A 17373-nucleotide genomic window follows, 5' to 3' on the forward strand; every position below is an offset into this window, starting at 1 on the left:
CCCTACTGGCTGTTCTCTAAGCCTGCTGTCTCATACGCCAGGGCCTTTTCACATGCCATGCTCTTGCCTTGTCTGCCCAGCAACGCCTAGTTCTATGAGACCTTTCTCAGCTGTCAGTCAGTGCCTTCCACAGAGTCTGCACGTAGCAAAGGTTCAATAAATGCCAGTGGGACCGAGCTCTTTCCTCTCCCCTCGCCCTTTTCTCTGATCCCTCCACTTCTAGTCCTATCTCTCCTGCTAAAGTGTTCATCAAAAAGGCATAAAATGAAAGGGAACTAACTTTGTAAGAAATGTTTTGTCTCATTCTGAACACAGCAAACTCCTTGTGGAACATTCAGAGGATGTGGAGGAAAAGTGGAGAAGCCTGTCACCCCGGCGTCCTTCCACCCACAAATGAACACCTAACATTTGGAGTATTTCCTTCAGGATATTTTTTTAAAAAACTAAAGTAGATACAGTTCTTGTGCCCAGGTTTTTATTTTATTTTTTTTAATATATTTTATTGATTTTTTACAGAGAGGACGGGAGAGGGACAGAAAGTTAGAAACATCGATGAGAGAGACACATTGATCAGCTGCCTCCTGCACACCCCCTACTGGGGATGTGCCCACAACCAAGGTACATGCCCTTGACCAGAATCAAACCTGGGACCTTTCAATCCGCAGGCCGACTCTCTATCCACTGAGCCAAACCGGTTAGGGCGTGCCCAGCTTTTTAAACTTTTAACTATTTTATCTAGTATGCAGTTTTCAATCTGCTTTTGATAGTGTTAGACTGTTCCAGGGTCTAAAACTACCATGTTCTATGGCAGTGGTTCTCAACCTGTGGGTCGTGACCCCTTTCGGGGTCAAACGACCCTTTCACAGGGTCGCCTAAGACCATCGGAAAACACATATATAATTACATATTGTTTTTGTGATTAATCACTATGCTTTAATTATGATCAATTTGTAACAATGAAATTGGGGGTCACCACACCATGAGGAACTGTATTAAAGGGTCGCAGCATTAGAAAGGTTGAGAACCATTCTTCTATGGCATCATTTCCCTATTGCTAGACATCAAGTTGTGTACAACTTTTTACTGGCATAAGTTACACCATGACCATTATCCCTGGGAAAGGAATAGTTACTGAGCAGCTATTACATGGTTTCTACTAATTGTTCCAGACCAGAAAGCCAGGCCTCAGAGACACCCGGTAATTTCCCCAGAGCCTTAAGCGGTCAAGCTGGGGCAACTGAAGGTGCCTGACCCCTCATCAAGTCCGTAGCGGCCGCACACCGGAGGCCTCAGGAAGTCCACCTGTGCCTCACTGCCCCTTCCAAGAGACAGAGAGCTCGGGTAGTTCATTGGCGCGCTGTGGTTGAATTGAACCGAAGACCTGGGAGACCCCTTGCAGGGGGCAGCAGGCCTCTACTCTAGAGGAGAGAGAGTCAGGACCGCATGCTCACGTCTGTAGGTTCGTCGGTGCCATCCCCCATCTTCCAGGCCCTGTGCTGCTGCAGAGGCAGAACCACACCGTGGATTCAGAGCCGTCAGGGGATCTGGGTTCAAATCCCAACTCCCCCTGGACGAGGGCGTGGCACTGTGTGAGCCAGAGCGGGAGGGAAGCAGCACCGTCCTGCCCTCCCCGCGCCCCCTTCAAGGGAATGACTTTCTGAGGACACAGTCCGGGATGTGAGACTGACTGCAGTGTTCTATCACAGCCACTACGGAGTGAGGACACTACGGGAGTGGCTGGGAACAAGTCCCACTTTCTCCTGGGAGGCAGCGCCCCCTCGTGGTCCACGTCTCATACCGCAGTGTGCGTTTGCAGTTTTCAGGGCCGAATTAGAAAACGAACCGGTTTTAGAGAACATCCTGTCCAAGCATCTTGTTTAGACCTGGAACCAGAAACCCCGAAGGCTGCTGACTGGCCACGGGCCCTGGGCAGGGCAGCAGCCGCGCTGCACCAGATGCAGGTGCAGGTGTCTGACCCCTGGGAGCCTCCCGCGTCTGCTCAGAGCGCACAGCCGAGCACCGCACGTGTGCGCCCTCAGGGGCAGCGAGGATGCCTTTGCCTCCTCTGCAGGAAGCGCATGTGTGTGTGTGTGTGTGTGTGTGTGTGTGTTTCTAAAGTATCACTTCTGTTTTCTAGGATGTGGTCATCCTTTGTTGTGCACTATGGCCGGAGCTTCCCCCATTTCTTTCCTTTTCCTTACCCATTCATCCACTAAAGAATACCTTGGTTGCTTCCAAGTTTGGGCCATTAGGAATAAAGCTGCTATAAATATCTGTGCGCAGGTTTTTGTGTGAACATACATTTTCCAACTCATTTGACTAAGTACCAGATTGTGCAATTGTTGGATTATGTGGTAAGAGTATGTTTAGTTCAAATGGTATATACACTCAATGGAATAGTACACAGCCTTGAAAAGGAAAGGAAATTCTGAACGATGCTACAGCATGGATGAAACAAGGATATTGTGCTAACTGAAATAAGCCAGTCACAAAAAGACAAACACTATATGATTCACTTATATGAAGTACTTAGTCAAATTCATAGAGACAACATAGAATGGTAGTTGTCAGAAGGTGGGGGGTGGGGGACAGGGCGTTATTGTTTAATGAGTACAGAGCTTCAGTCTTACAGATGAAGGAGCTGGAGTTATGGGATGTCATAGAGAGTTATAGAGCAGGATGGGGGTGATTATTGCACAACATTATGAATGTATTTAATAACACTGAACTGTAGCTTAAAAATAGTTAAGAGGGGAAAATTTATGTTATGTGTATTTTACCACAACAAAAACAATTAGCGCCCCAAATGGTGTTAAGTCAGTAGTTAACGCATCGGCCAGTGCACCAAAGGGTCTCAGGTTTGATTCCTAGTCAAGGGCATGTACCTGGGTTGCAGCTTCAAACTCCACCCCAGCCAGGGCATGTGTGGGAGGCAACAAATCAATGTGTCTCTCTCACATTTCTCTCTCTCTCTCTCTCCCTCCCTCCCTTCCTCCCTCCCTTCCACTCTCTCTAAAAAAAAATCAATGGAAAAAATATCCTCAGGTGAGAATTAACAAAAACAATTAGAAAAAAAGTCACATAACGCAGTTATTGGGGTTCGGGGAGAGTTAGTTTATTAAGAAACTGCCAAACTGTCTTCCAAAATGGCTGTACCATTTTGCATTCCCACCAGCAATGAAGGGGAGTCCCCGCTGTCCGCGTCCTCACCAGCACTGGTGCCGTCAGGGTTCTAGGCTTTGCCATTCCTGTAGGTTTATGCTGCCGTGTCACTGCTGTCTTCACGTGCTTTCCCCGGATCATGTGTGATGTGGAGCATCTTCTCATGTACTTGCTTGCCATCTGCTTATCTTTTTTGGTGAGGTATCTTTTCAGATATTTTCTCCTTTTTTACAAATGTTTTAAATTTTAGAGAGAGAGGAAGGGAGAGGAAGGTTGTTTGTTTTCTTATTGTTGAATTTTGAGGGGTTTTTGTATATTTTGGACACAGTCCTTTACAAAGATTTCCTCCCAGTGTGTGGCTTGTCTTCTTATTTTCTGAACCATTTTCACGAAGCACCGTCCTGAAGTATCATACCTTCCTGTGTGTGTGTGTGTGTCTGTGTGTGTACTAGGAGTAAATAAAACTCAATGCAGTGCCCAAGGGGCTTACATTGTGATTTGGGGGAGAAGATAACATAGAAATTAAATAGCAATATAAAGCCATACGAGACTCAAAATGCCTGGCTACAAGCGGTGAGCAGAGACCTGAAGGCCTGGGGCGTGGGGGGGGGCGGGGGGGGAGAGGAGGGACTAGACAGGCAGGAAAGAAGAGCCATCCTCCCCAGGCTGGGCCTGCAGTGGCAGAGAGAAAGCCCGGACCTGGGAAACCAGCTCGTCCTTGCCTAGGGAGGCCCTGGGACACCTGGGAACAGGTGGGACACGGCTGGCATCGAACGAACCTGGAAATTTGGCAAAGGCATGAAACACAGGGCAGGTTCTGAAGACCAGCTTTGCCCACATTATAATTTTGCTGCTCCCTCACTTCCCATTTCCCCCTCCACCAGGAAAGCTTCCCGCTCAGAGGGAGGCTCACTTAGTGCAGTGATTTAGGGGAGCAGGGGGAGGATGAAAAAACAACAAAAACTGGTCCAAATCTCATTTCCAGACACCTGGCTTCCGCCAGCTCTGACCACCTTGTCTCAAAGAAGCAGCCAAAACAGGGAGGGGTGGGGCGCAGACATAAAAGGAAGCTTTTCTGTAGTGCGATGCGCTGGCACCTGGCAGGGCCCTCGCTCCAGGCCACGGCCCAGCAAAGCCTTGCTGACTCCCAGAAAGCATTTGAGCAGCTGCCCAGGTCACTCAGGGTTGGCTGAGGACACAGCCAGGCTGTTCATTCCAGCCACTGGCATTTACGAGGCTTCTGAATGCCCAGGCCAGTTCAGCACCGAGGGGAGGGAGGGAGGGAGGGAGGGAGGGAGGTGTGAATCTTGCTCTGCTTGCCAGCCCCCCAGTCTGGGGGAGCAGGCCCGGGACAAGCCCACAGGGCACCTACATTATTGTAAATATCTGGAGAAGATAGTCACCAAAAGGGCAGGAACCTGCTGGGACTGAATTGTGTGCCCTGTCAAGGTAAGAAACATTCAAACCGTGAAGAATTTGTGTGAGTTTATTTGAGCCAAACTGTCGACAATTGGAGAATCTCAATGGGTTGAGATAATGCTCCAGAGAATGGCAGTTTTCACCTTGTTTACACATTGTAATAAGGAGAGAAGTGGGTTAAGTGAAATCCACTGGCGATAGATTAGGGAGGGAACCAAAGCAAGGCAGGGAAACCTCTTGCATTGGCTACAAAGTAAAATGATAGAAAAACACTTCTTTTACTTGGGTGGGTGCAGGATAGTTAACAGTCAACAGTTCACTCAATGACAACGAGGGGATGTATGGTCTCCACAGAGCGGTGCCTGTGCTTTGAGGGGCCTGGAAAAAGGAAAATTACTTTGACATTCCAAAGATTTGTTATCGTAGATGCAGAAAGACAATAGGCTCAGTTAAGGTAAAGATTAACCTCTGTTGGGAAAATGCCTCGGACATGACAACCCACCAAAAACTGCTTTTAGTTAGTTTTAATTTCAGACCATCCTGAGTTTGCAAGGCCGCCATGCAGGCTTTCCCGGAGCTTGTCAGGTGAGCACGTGGCCCCTTTTTGTCCACAGCCTCTAGATTCATCTGCTGGAGCCCTAAGCCCCCAGCGTGATGGATCTGGACATGGCCTTTGGGAGGCAATAAGGGTTAGATGAGGTCATGAGGGTGAGGCCCTCATGATGGGATTTGTGGCTTTATAAGAGGAGGAGAGACCAAAGCCCTCTCTCTCCTCCCACCATGTGTGGACATAGCAACAAGGCTGCCATCTGCAAGCTGGGAAGCAGGTCCTCACTAGGCACCTTGATCGTGGCCCTCCAGGCTCCAGAACTATGAGACATAAATACCTGTTGTTCAAGCCCCCAGTCTGTAGTATTTTGTTTCAGCAGCCTGAGCTCCAGACAACACAGAGACTTGTGTTAAGGGCGGGAGGGAGAAATAGAATAGTGGGGACTAGTTATAGTTATAAGAAATATTAATCATGTTCTGTTAACTGCGATTGTTTGGTTCTGATTAAAGAAAGCACATTCCGACCTGGCTGGTAGTTGTTCGCCCTGGGACCTGGGAGTCAACCTCCAAATGCAGTCCATTCTCACCCGAGCACTGCCTATGGTCATGGAAAGATGGAGAAAGCAATGGAGTTTTGGGGTGCTTAGCCTTTGCAACCCCCAGCCCAGTAGCCTGTGATCTGTAACCATTATACACATTCTCATTCCTTTGCCATGTAATCTTTGTCCTTCTACCCAATATACCAGTAAGCAGCTGGCTTATGGGAGTTAGGAGAGAGCAGAGTTTTGACCTGCTGCTCTCCCATACTGCTGCAGTACTGGAAAATAAAAACACTCAGATTCAATTCAGCCCTGTCTCTGCATAATTGGCTCAAGTAGTGACATTGTCTGGTTTCGCTTGGACCCAACAATGGAAAAGTACGGGGTAGCCAGGAATCCAAGTTAAGACCAAGAGGGTAGAAGACGTTGAAACCACTGTTCTGCATGTGCAGTTGATCAAAGTCTGGCTGCTATATGTCATTGCTGGGATGATGGCAATGAGCAACACCACCCTCTTTCCCCCTCCCCCACCCCCCACTCCCAACACTGGTGCAGAGATAGTTGCCAAGCAACCTACAGAAGGAGGAGCCCTGACCTAGAGAATTCTGTCCCTGAATCCTTCCAAGCCCATCTCCTGCCAGTTCAGGGGGCCTTCCTTCTGTGCTGCCTCCCGTGTGCTCAAGCAGAAGGTTAATAAAGTCTGTCTGCACATTTCTCTGGAGTGTCCTCTGATTTCCATCTAGGGCAGCGGTTCTCAACCTGAGAACAATGAAAATACATCCTGCATATCAGATATTTACATTACGATTCATAACAGTAGCAACATTATAGTTATGGAGTAGCAACGAAAATAATGTTATGGTTGGGGGTCACCACAACATGAGGAACTGTGTTACAGGGTCGCGGCATTAGGAAGGTGGAGAACAACTGATAGGGGAACACAAGAACGGCAATGCCGGGAACACGCTGACGAAGACACACACACAAGTGGTGTTTCCTTGCCAGGCCTCTCAGCCACAGCTGGGTGCTGGCCACGCTGGGACCGTGGGCTTCTCCTCTCCATCCTGCCCTCTGCTGTAGGCAGTGGGACAGCACTGGGTGTTAAACCTTTGGGGTCAGACTGGACCTGGGTTTAGCAACCTCAGTACTTGAGTTCTGGGTAGGAAAGAATTCAGAGCCAAGGCTCAAATTATAAGAGAACATTTATTTATAAAATCACACAGGTAGAAGTAATTTGTAGAAGAAATGGGGTGAGGAAAAAAGTTATAGAGGTAAAGGAAGGGCCCATGGAGCTGCAAGTGAGGAAGGTAAAGGTGACATGCCTCAGGACAAGGAGGAGGGAGAGAGGGGGAAAGGCTCAGGTGTGCTGCCCTGGGGTCACTTGTCTGGCTTTGCTGCTTTTCTGGGCCTGAGGCTGAAATACAACTGAGGCCTAGAGGTTACCCCTAGAGAGGAAAGGTCGGGGGGTTCAAAATGCATGACCAGCAATATGCCAGGGGAGGAAAGCTCTCCCTGGAGTGAGGTGCTAAGGTGGGCAGGTAGACAGGCATGAGCAGAGCAAGGAGGATGGGTCAGGTACAGGAGGCCACCAGGGCGGAGAGCCCCAGGTGCCTAGCAAAGGACAATTAAAGGTTGGGACCTGGGCCCCAGGTGCGGCTTGGGGAGGTTACCAAGACCCTTCTGGGGGCCCATGAGATCAAGCTGTTTTCATAATAAACCTAGGATCTTGTTTTCCTTTTATGCTCACTCTCTGGGGCTGACAACGTGCCAGGCGCAACCAGAGCCACTTCCTCCCGACGGGCGGACCGTGTGGAGAGCTCCAGGAACGCCCGGCAACTTGGGTTCCAGTCCCAGTTTTCCTCCTCGGGAAACAAGGGGTTGAATTAGATAACAAAGTCCCCTCCAGCTGTCAAAGTGGCACGATCCTCACCTACCTCACAGGGCTGTTGAGAAGGTAAAAGAAATGAGATGTGCATGTACTCTAAAGAGGGGCAGGTGCTCCATTGTTCTTAGGTGTGATTATGAAGAGAGGAGCAACCCAGGGAAATCAGTGTAGTTACAGGCGCATCCCTGGGGACCAGCCTCCCGTGTTGCTAGGAGACCACATTCGGGATGCTCAGGGCAATGCAGCATTCGTCTTTGAACGTAGCCCCTCTCCCCACTGGCTTCTACCTGGAAAATTGGAATCATTTTTTCTTAAAGGATCATGGGTGTTCCTGAGCAGAAGTAAAATAATAATAAATAGTGACAAATAAATAAATAATTTTTAAAAGCAATTCCTTGTGGTTCAACATAAATAATTTCTAGCCATTCTGTCTCATTCTCCTGGGTTTTCCTTATTTGGCAGATATCTATCTCAAAAATTTTAAAGTTATGACATATAACCTATATACACAAAGGTGCATAAAATACCAACATGAGCAGCCCTGGCTGGTTTGGCTCAGTGGATAGAGCGTCGGCCTGTGGACTGAAGGGTCCCGGGTTCGATTCCGGTCAAGGGCATGTACCTTGGTTGTGGGCACATCCCCAGCGGGGGGTGTGCAGGAGGCAGCTGATCAATGTTTCTCTCTCATTGATGTTTCTAACTCTCTATCCCTCTCCCTTCCTCTCTGTAAAAAATCAATAAAAATATATTTTAAATAAAAAAATATATAAACATGAGCATAATGAACTAATATAAAGCAAACAGCCATAGAATTACCACCCAGCTCAAGAACTAGACTATTACTGCCATCCCAGAAGCATCTCCACAAACCACAACTCTTTCTCAAAACTGCCTCCCCGCTCTGAAGGCGAACACTCTTTTTTAAAATTTTTTTATAGTAATGACTTCTTAATGTCTGGAGGGCTCCAGGGCTGCCTCTGGAATGAGCCCTGACCTGGGATTGAACCCTCCACCTAGGCAGGTGCCCTCACTGGGAATCCAGCCCTCAGTCCTTTGCTGCACAGGATGATGCTCCAACCGTCTGAGCCACCTGGCCAGGGCGTGTCTGATATTCTCAAAGTATTACTTGAAATACTGGAGCGATCCCATCCAGGCACCTTAGCCTAACAACTGCTTGTAGATGCTGCCGATTCACGAATGTATGTCTCCAGCCTGCCCTCTCCCTTATTCTTCAAACTCCTGTGTCCAACTCCGCGCTTAACCTCACCACCGGGTATCTAAGCAGCAACTGTGTTATGTCCCAAACTGCGCTCCTGATCCTCTCCCCACATCTGCCCACGTCAGGAAGGGTAAGGCCATCCTTCCTGATGTTTGACGCTTGATTGACCCCAACGCTTGTGGGCTCCGCCTTTGCAGGATCTCCAGAGTCGGACACGCCTCACCTGCTCTACTGGCGTCTCATCGAGAGGACCGGAAGAGCCTAACTGAGCTCTTTGCTTCTACCTTTGCCCCAACAGTCTATTTTCAAGCTCACAGGCCAAGTAATACTTTGAAAATATCAGTTATGCCCTGGACGGGTGGCTCAGTCAGTTGGGGCATCATCCTGTGCACTAAAAGGTTGCAGGTTCAATTCCCAGTCAGGGCACATGCCTAGGTTGCGGGTTCAATCCCAGGTCAGGGCACATACAGGAGGCAGCCAATTGATGTTTCTCCCTCACATCAGTGTTTCTCTCTTCCTCTTCCTCTCCCTTCCTCTTTCTTTACAGTCAATGGAAACACATTCTCTGTGAGGATAAAAAGTATATACCAGTCAGGTTCTGTCACTCTTCTGATGACCACCGTGTGATGGCTTCCCCCCACATTGAGAGCGAAAGCAAATTGTAGACAGAAAAAAAGGCCTTTCCTTTTATTTGATGTGGACTTCCACAATTTATGAGAAGCACCTGGCAATTAAACCCCAAGATTGTGAGCTCCTCTGATGCAGACAGACCCTCTGTTCAAGACAAGTTACTCTAAAGCAGCGGCTCTCAACCTGTGGGTCGAGACCCCTTTGGGGGTCTAACGACCCTTTCACAGGGGTCACCTAAGACCATCGGAAAACACATATATAATTACATATTGTTTTTGTGAGGGGGTCTAACGACCCTTTCACAGGGGTCACCTAAGACCATCGGAAAACACATATATAATTACATATTGTTTTTGTGATTAATCACTATGCTTTAATTATGTTCAATTTGTAACAATGAAAATACATCCTGCATATCAGATATTTACGTTATGATTCATAACAGTAGCAAAATTACAGTTATGAAATAGCAACGAAAATAATTTTATGGTTGGGGGTCACCACGACATGAGGAACTGTGTTAAAGGGCCGCGGCATTAGGAAGGCTGAGAACCACTGCTCTAAAGGCTACATTCCTTCATACATATCCCTCCTCCCTACTGTTTTTACAACTCAGGGATTATTAGTAGAATAACTAACAACTGCTTGTAGATGCTGCCGATTCACGAATGTGTGTCTCCAGCCTGCCCTCTCCCATATTCTTCAAACTCCTGTGTCCAACTCCACGCTTAACCTCACCACCGGGGATCTAAGCAGCAACTGTGTTATGTCCCAAATTGCGCTCCTGATCCTCTCCCCACATCTGCCCACGTCAGGAAGGGTAAGGCCATCCTTCCTGATGTTTGACGCTTGATTGACTCCAAAGCTGTGGGTTCCCTTTCCCCTCCTCTTCCAGAAAGCCTCTTTTGCACTTCATAACTTTACTCTAAACATATTTTACGGACACCTCCCTAGGACATCTGCCTGGTCTATCTCTTAGAAAAAAAAAAAAGCAAACAAACTCTGCTGGCGTGGTTCGGTGAGCCAGGAGGTCACTGTTCAATTCCCGGGCTGGTCAGGGCACATGCTCAGGTTTTGGGCTATATCCCTCAGTGTGGGGCATACAGGTGGCAGCCGATCAATGATTCTCTCTCGTCATTGACATTTCTATATATCTCTCTCCCTCTCCCTTCCTCTTTGAAATAAATAAAAATATATTTACATTAAAGAAGCAAACAAACTTTTCAAAGACAACCCTCCTGATGTCTGCTCCATTTCAGCCCCCAAATCCCCTCCCTTCTTTGTCATCTAGCAACAGCTTTAAAAGGCGGAGTCACTGTTTATTTCTTGCCCTTGTAATGATTAGCAATGCACCAGCTTTTTCCCTTCGAGGAAAGTAAAATAAACTTTCTCTCTGCGTCTATCTCTTCTTTTAGTTCTGAATTCTTTCACAGCCCGCGTCACCAGCCAAACCCTAACACAAAGTTATTACAACAGCCCACAAACTGCTACATTCTCTGCCCCAAACCCATACTTCTCTAACCTCCTCTCCTCTTTGATTTCTCTGCTTTAGTCCCACTGCCCGAACTGTTGTTTCTCAAATGCCCCAGGGCCTTTGCACAGGTCCCCTCTGCTGGGACTCTTTTACTTGGGTCTCCTTGGGCTTCCTCTCATGCCTCCTTCAATGCCACCGTTCACAACTAGGGAGTTCTCTCCTCTTCCTTGCTTGTAAGTGGATTTTTATTATTACAAGTATGTTGAATTTTATCCTCTGTCTAGTGATGTGATCGTTTGGTTTTTCTCCTTTAATATTGAGTTATTGAATTTTAGAAATACATTTCTTGGCTCTTCCTTTTCCTGTGGCCCTTTTCTAGTGTTAAGGTGCTTAATAAATGGCCATCTGATGTTGTGGGATAAATTGTGCCCCCAAAAGATACTAAGTTGAACCCGCAGTCCCTGTCAATGTGACTTTGCCTAGGAACGGAGTCTTTACAGATGCTGTTGACCTAAAACGAGACTGTACTGGATTAGGATGGGCCCTAAACCCGATGACTGGTGTCCTTGGAGGGAGAGATTTGAAGACACAAAAGAGACACACAGAGAAGGTGGAGGCAGAGGTTGGAGTGATGCTGCCACAGCCAGGGAGGCTAAGGGTTGCCGGCAACAACCAGAAGCTGGAAGAGGCCAGGAAGATTCTTCCCAGAGCCCTAGGGAGGAACGCGGCCCTATCGGCACCCTGATTTTAGAGTTCCAGCCCCCGGAACTGCGAGAGAATAATTTTCTCTTGCTTTCAGCCACCAACTTTTTGGTAATTGGTTACAGTAGCCACCGAAATGAATACACCTGCTATTCCAACTTGTTGAAGTACTTTTTCTCTAGCCTGCCACTCACACCTCACCACATGGGTCAGGCCCTCCACATGGGGCAGTGAGGGGTGAGCGATGCCAGGCTGGGCCTCGGCTCCTCGGGCCCTCGACCAGCTCCTACCCTGAGAAGCACTGGGAGCTCCTAGACAGGCCTGGGCAGCACGGATGCCTCCTCCAGGGGAGCTAACTGGTCAGGTCATCACATTTTCTGGCGCCCTCTGAGGAATGAGTGGAGAAAACAAGCTGAAGTCGGTATAGCTAAGCTGACTTCAGATGGCGTCTGTAGAGTCAAGCTGACAAAACTGGTTCAGATCAAATGGGCTGAAGCATGAGGAATAGACTTTACTTTTCTTTAGCCTGAGGGCTTAAGCTTTTGAACATTTCCGTTGTGCATCTGTGCCTGGAGAGATATAGGAACCCTATAGGTAACCCTCTGAAGAACTTAGGAGAGAATGTTCACGTATCCAGACAACCTGGCGTCCATTATCCAGACCACTGGTCATCCAGAGGATGAACCTCTCGGACCAATCCAGAGACATTCGTCTCAAGAATGTACTTTTTACTAGAAGAACTCTTACCTTTTCTTTCTGTTCTGGAACATTCTATTGCATAGTTTTGTTTCGGGTTTGCAAACTCTACGACCCCTGAAGAAATCTCCATCACTTATTTCTAGCCAAAGCCTCCTGACTCTGTGTGCTCTGTGGATACACTAGCAGTTGGAGTGACAAGAACTTTTAGTTCAGGTTCAGAGCGAGCTAGTGCCTCCACGCAGCCACTAGGTGGCGACATCTCTTTCTGTTGCTGACAGCCTGACCAGGGGACCCCCCAGACCCCACTCAGGCCCTTGGTCAGCCTCTGAGGGGAAACTATCCAGACGGAATGACTGAGCTGCACCTGGAATCTTATATTTTAAAAAAAGGTGGGTCTGATACTTGATTGGTGACTGGTGACTGATTAGATGGAAAAGGAGGGTGATAAGAAAGAAATCATATGGAATGAATTCCAGGTTCCTGGTCTGAGTTGCCAGGTGGTGCAGAGGGAGAGAAGGTGTGGTGCAGGAAGTGTTCCCATTTGGACATGAGTTTAGGATCCTATAGGACATCTAAGTAACATCTAGTAGGAACCTCGTGAGAAGGAAATGAAAGGCAGAAGATGGCGTCTTGGAGGCGGGGGGTCCTTCCTTAATATTAAGCCCAGCATAGGCCTAGTACCTGGGTTGGCAACCTACTGCCCAGGGGCAGAATTGGCCCACTGACTGCTTTTTGTAAAGAAAAAAAGAAGTTTCGCTAGAACAAAGCCACACCTATTCGTTGGCATATTCCTATGGCTCATTTCTCACTGTAAAAGCAGAGCGGAGTGTTTCAGACAAATGTCAGACGGTCTGCAGAGCTGAAGTGTTTACCATCTGGCCCTTCAGAGGAGAATTTCCTACCTCCTGGTCTAGACAGCACTTGTCAGTGTCCAGTGTCATTGTGAGTGACCTGGAGGCTGTGTGACAGGCAGAATCTGGCTCAGGCCTGACGCTGGCCCTGACGTTCCACATTCCCACCGGGCCTTGGGGACACTGATGCTGGGGCCCAAGGACCACGCTGTCCGATAGAAACGTACTGTGAGCACACACATCAGTTAAAGGTTCTAGTCTCCACGTTGAAAAAGGAAACAGGTGACAGTACTTTACCGACAGTTTATTGAACTCCATAGAGCCAAAATATCATCATCCACACCAATATAAACAAACTGAGCGACCTGACTTGCTTTTCGTTCTAAGTCTTTGAAACCTGGTGCATAGTTTGCACTCACAGCCATCACAATTGGACTGGTCACACTGGACAGGGCAGCTCTAGAGCACAGACTGGCCTGGCTGTCAGCCCCCCCTCCCCCACCCCCTGCCGGACTAGCTGTGCAGCGCAGGCGTGTTACAGGACCTCTCCACGCCTGTTTCTCCACCTATGAGATGAGAGTAAGGAGCGTACCGCCCATGGCATTGTCTTCAGGACTGTGAGTTGATAAAGCGCGGAGGCCGCTATTGTGCTATCACGTTGGTTCTGCGTGAGAAGCGCGTTCTTTCCTGCCAATGAGGAGGCCCTGCTTCCTGCTGCCATGGCACAGGGTGGAGTTAAGCCTGCCCTTCAGTTCTCAGCCCATCGATACCCCTTCCTTCAAGGAGCTTTCCTTTCCTTACATTCCACAAATAGTTACTGAGCCTTTCCCGTGTATCGGTTCTGTGCCAGGCCCTGGGGGTACGCTCTGGTAGAGAGATTTATGAGGCACATGACGGATATAGAGCATACGAGGAGGTAGGGACCACGGGGAGAAACTACGGCCGGGTAAGCGGGATGGGAAGTGCCGGGAGGGTAGAAGTTCAAGTGGGTGCTTTCAGCTTTCAGTAGGTGCCAGGTGGGCCTCCATGGGAGAGCTGGTTCTTGAAGACCCCGAGGCCAGCGGGGCTGGGCAGAGTGAGTCGGGGAGAGAAATCACATGGTCAGAGAGGTGTGGAGAGTTTGTATGCCTCATAGGCCACCATACAATCTTTGGTTCTTCCTCTGAGTCAAATAGAGTCAACTGAATGTTTTTTAAAAATATATATTTTATTGATTTTTTACAGAGAGGAAGGGAGAGGGATATAGAGTCAGAAACATTGATGGGAGGGAAACATTGATCAGCTGCCTCCTGCACACCCCCTACTGGGGATGTGCCTGCAACCAAGGTACATGCCCTTGACCGGAATCGAACCTGGGACCCTTTAGTCCGCAGGCCGACGGTCTATCCACTGAGCCAAACCGGTTAGGGCTGAATGTTGTTTTTTTGTCAGACAAGTTTCTCGACCTGAATTAGGTTTTCCAAGGCTGCCATGCTGCGTGGGTGTGAGGTGACCAGCCATCCCATTGGCCGTGAATGGGTTTTGCTGGAAGGTGATGCTTTCAGTACCCAGACTAGGAAAGACTCAGGCAAATGAATATGGTTGGGTTGGCCTAAAACAAGACGAGTTTTATCTTTTGTCCTCCTCTCAAAACCAGTCTGTGTCCCTCCCATAACATCCATTTTAACATTTGAGAGGTGACATGTGCATGTCCTCATGACATAGTGCAGTGTGCTTTACACTTACATGAGTGGCATTATGCAACAGATCCCATTTTTTTAAGCATTCAACATTAGTTTTAAGATCCATCCATTTTGCTGTACTTATCTCAAGTTCATTGTCTCTAAAGGCTGCCCGGTATTCAATGGCATCTGTCACCTTCTACTTATCCAAGGGCTTGCTTGCCTCCAGCACAGTAACTCCCACAGTGCCATGGAGAGCATCCTTCTGCATTCCCCTTATGGATCCAGGTGGGGATTTCTCGGGGGAACACGGCTCTTGGACATATGCACAGCTAACTTCAAAGTGCTGCTTTTGCTTTCCAGAGTGCCCATGGGGTCTACATGGCCATCAGCAATACCTGAGTGTTGTCCCCATAGCATTGTCAACATATTAAGTTCAGCAATTCTGAGGGCCACAGGTAGTGGCTCTTTAATTTTATTTGCATTTCTCTGGCTTTCTCGGTTATTTCTCTTGTTTTAAATAGAGGTTGTGCATTTAATTATTACTCTCCATATCTCATCAAAGTGACTATGAGGCACATTCTAACTTTCAGTTTTTCTTCTCGATCTTCTTTTTACCATTTGGACTTGCCCTTCTTTGAACTACCTGTTAATACCTATAACTCATTTTTCTTTTGATTTCCTTTTTCTTGTTGATTTGCAAGAAATCTTGTATAATATATATTAATCCCTTTTCAATTTTAGTCACTGCAAATACCTTCTTGGTCTTCCATCTGTTAGCTTTGACTATGATGGCTTTCGAACTTTTGATGTAGCTAAATCTATCTTTTCTCCCCTTACACTTGGTGCTTTTGGGGGAAGATTCCAAATGTAACTAACGTTTAAGGACAATTTAGAGTGGAAAACATTTTGAAGCCATGCTTAGAATAAGATCAATATACGGAAATTATTTTCTCTATGCTGGGCTTCAGAAAACACCCATCTTACTTTTGCCCCTACTCATCGCTACCTAATTCTGGGGCTTCGTTCCCCCCCTCCCCCTTCCCCCAGACTGAATGGGTTAAGAAAGGAAATCAAGTCGCTTGAAGTAATTTTGGTTCTCCTAGTTTTTTTCTAAATATAGCTTTAAAATGCAACACTGCACCCTGGCCAGTGTGGCCTGGGTGGACCATTGGCTTGTGAACCATGGGTTCGATTCCCTGTTGGGGTGTATGTGAGAGGCAACTGATCAATGTATCTCTCTCACATCAATGTTTATCTCTCTCTCCCTCTTCCCTCCTCCTCCTCTAAATTAAAATCATTAAAATGTAACACTCCCTTAATAAACTTCATGGTGGAAAAGAAGTGGACAGATCACTGACCGAGAGAGGCTGGGAATTCCATTTCCCCCTTCACCTCACATAGTATGTGGTTTGAAAAATGCACAAAACTCTGCAATGTGGAAAGAGGATTGAAAATAAAATACTTGCAAACTATTTGTTTTACAAACCCTAGAAACCTAAACAGGTGATTTGACCAAGAAGTTAGATTTTGTTCACTCCAAATATATACGAAGCACTATGTGCTACATATGAGTCTTTACTAGATTATAGAGAAATACAGAACGTTAACATGACGGTACAACGACACTGGCACACAATAGGGCCCCAGAAGATTGAAGAGAATTAAAAAATGTAATTTGAACATTATGGAGAGCAGCCAGGAAGTTCCAGAAAATTCTCTTGTGATGTCATGACCACAATAGAGGGCATACAAGGCCGAGTAGAGCCCATTAAACATGTAAGAGTCTCGATCTTTTTGAATGACATGTATAATCTAGGTAATAAAGCTTGTGCCAGGTGGAGAAGACAGAATCTCAGGAGAAGTGCTGAGTCGGGTTCCTGGGGTTTGTGTCATCACAGGCAAGAATTTTCCAAAAATGCCCACTTCAAATTGATTATCACAAAGACAAAGATAGGTGAAAGGTGGCATTAAAACTGCCAATTATAAACGTACTAGAGGCCTGGTGCATGCAATGGGGTCCCTCGGCCTGGCCTGTGGGGATCAGGTGGAAGCTGGCTCTCCGACATCCCCCAAGGGGTCCTGGATTGTGAGAAGGCAGTTCTCAGGTGACTCGCCCTGGAATCGGGCTCCCTCCTCTCTGGGTCTGGGGTGCAGGTGAAGCAGATTCCGGCCAACAGTGCCCCAGCAACAACCTAACCCACAGCCGATTCCTCGAGGAATTGGGCTCCCTCCTCTACTGGTGGAAGCATGTGCCCCCTGGTGGTCATTGGGCATCATAGCTACTAGGCCAGTGGTCGGCAAACTGTGGCTCACGAACAACATGCAGCTCTTTGGCCCCTTGAGTGTGGCTCTTCCACAAAATACCACGTGTGGCCGCGCATGTACTGTGCGATTGAAACTTCATGGCCCATGTGCAGAAGTCGGTTTTTGGCCTGGGCGAAACAAGTTTGAAGAAGTGGGGGGTGTCGGTCAGTCGGGCTCGGGATACGCAGTGTGGGGGAGGCGCGCGATTCATGCAGGAGCTGAGGGAGCCAGTCAGTCAGCAGTCTCATGGTGCAGTGGTTAGTGCTAGTGGCGTCC

Source organism: Myotis davidii, unplaced genomic scaffold, assembly GCF_000327345.1.
Source record: "Myotis davidii unplaced genomic scaffold, ASM32734v1 scaffold1166, whole genome shotgun sequence".
Classification (NCBI taxonomy): domain Eukaryota; kingdom Metazoa; phylum Chordata; class Mammalia; order Chiroptera; family Vespertilionidae; genus Myotis; species Myotis davidii.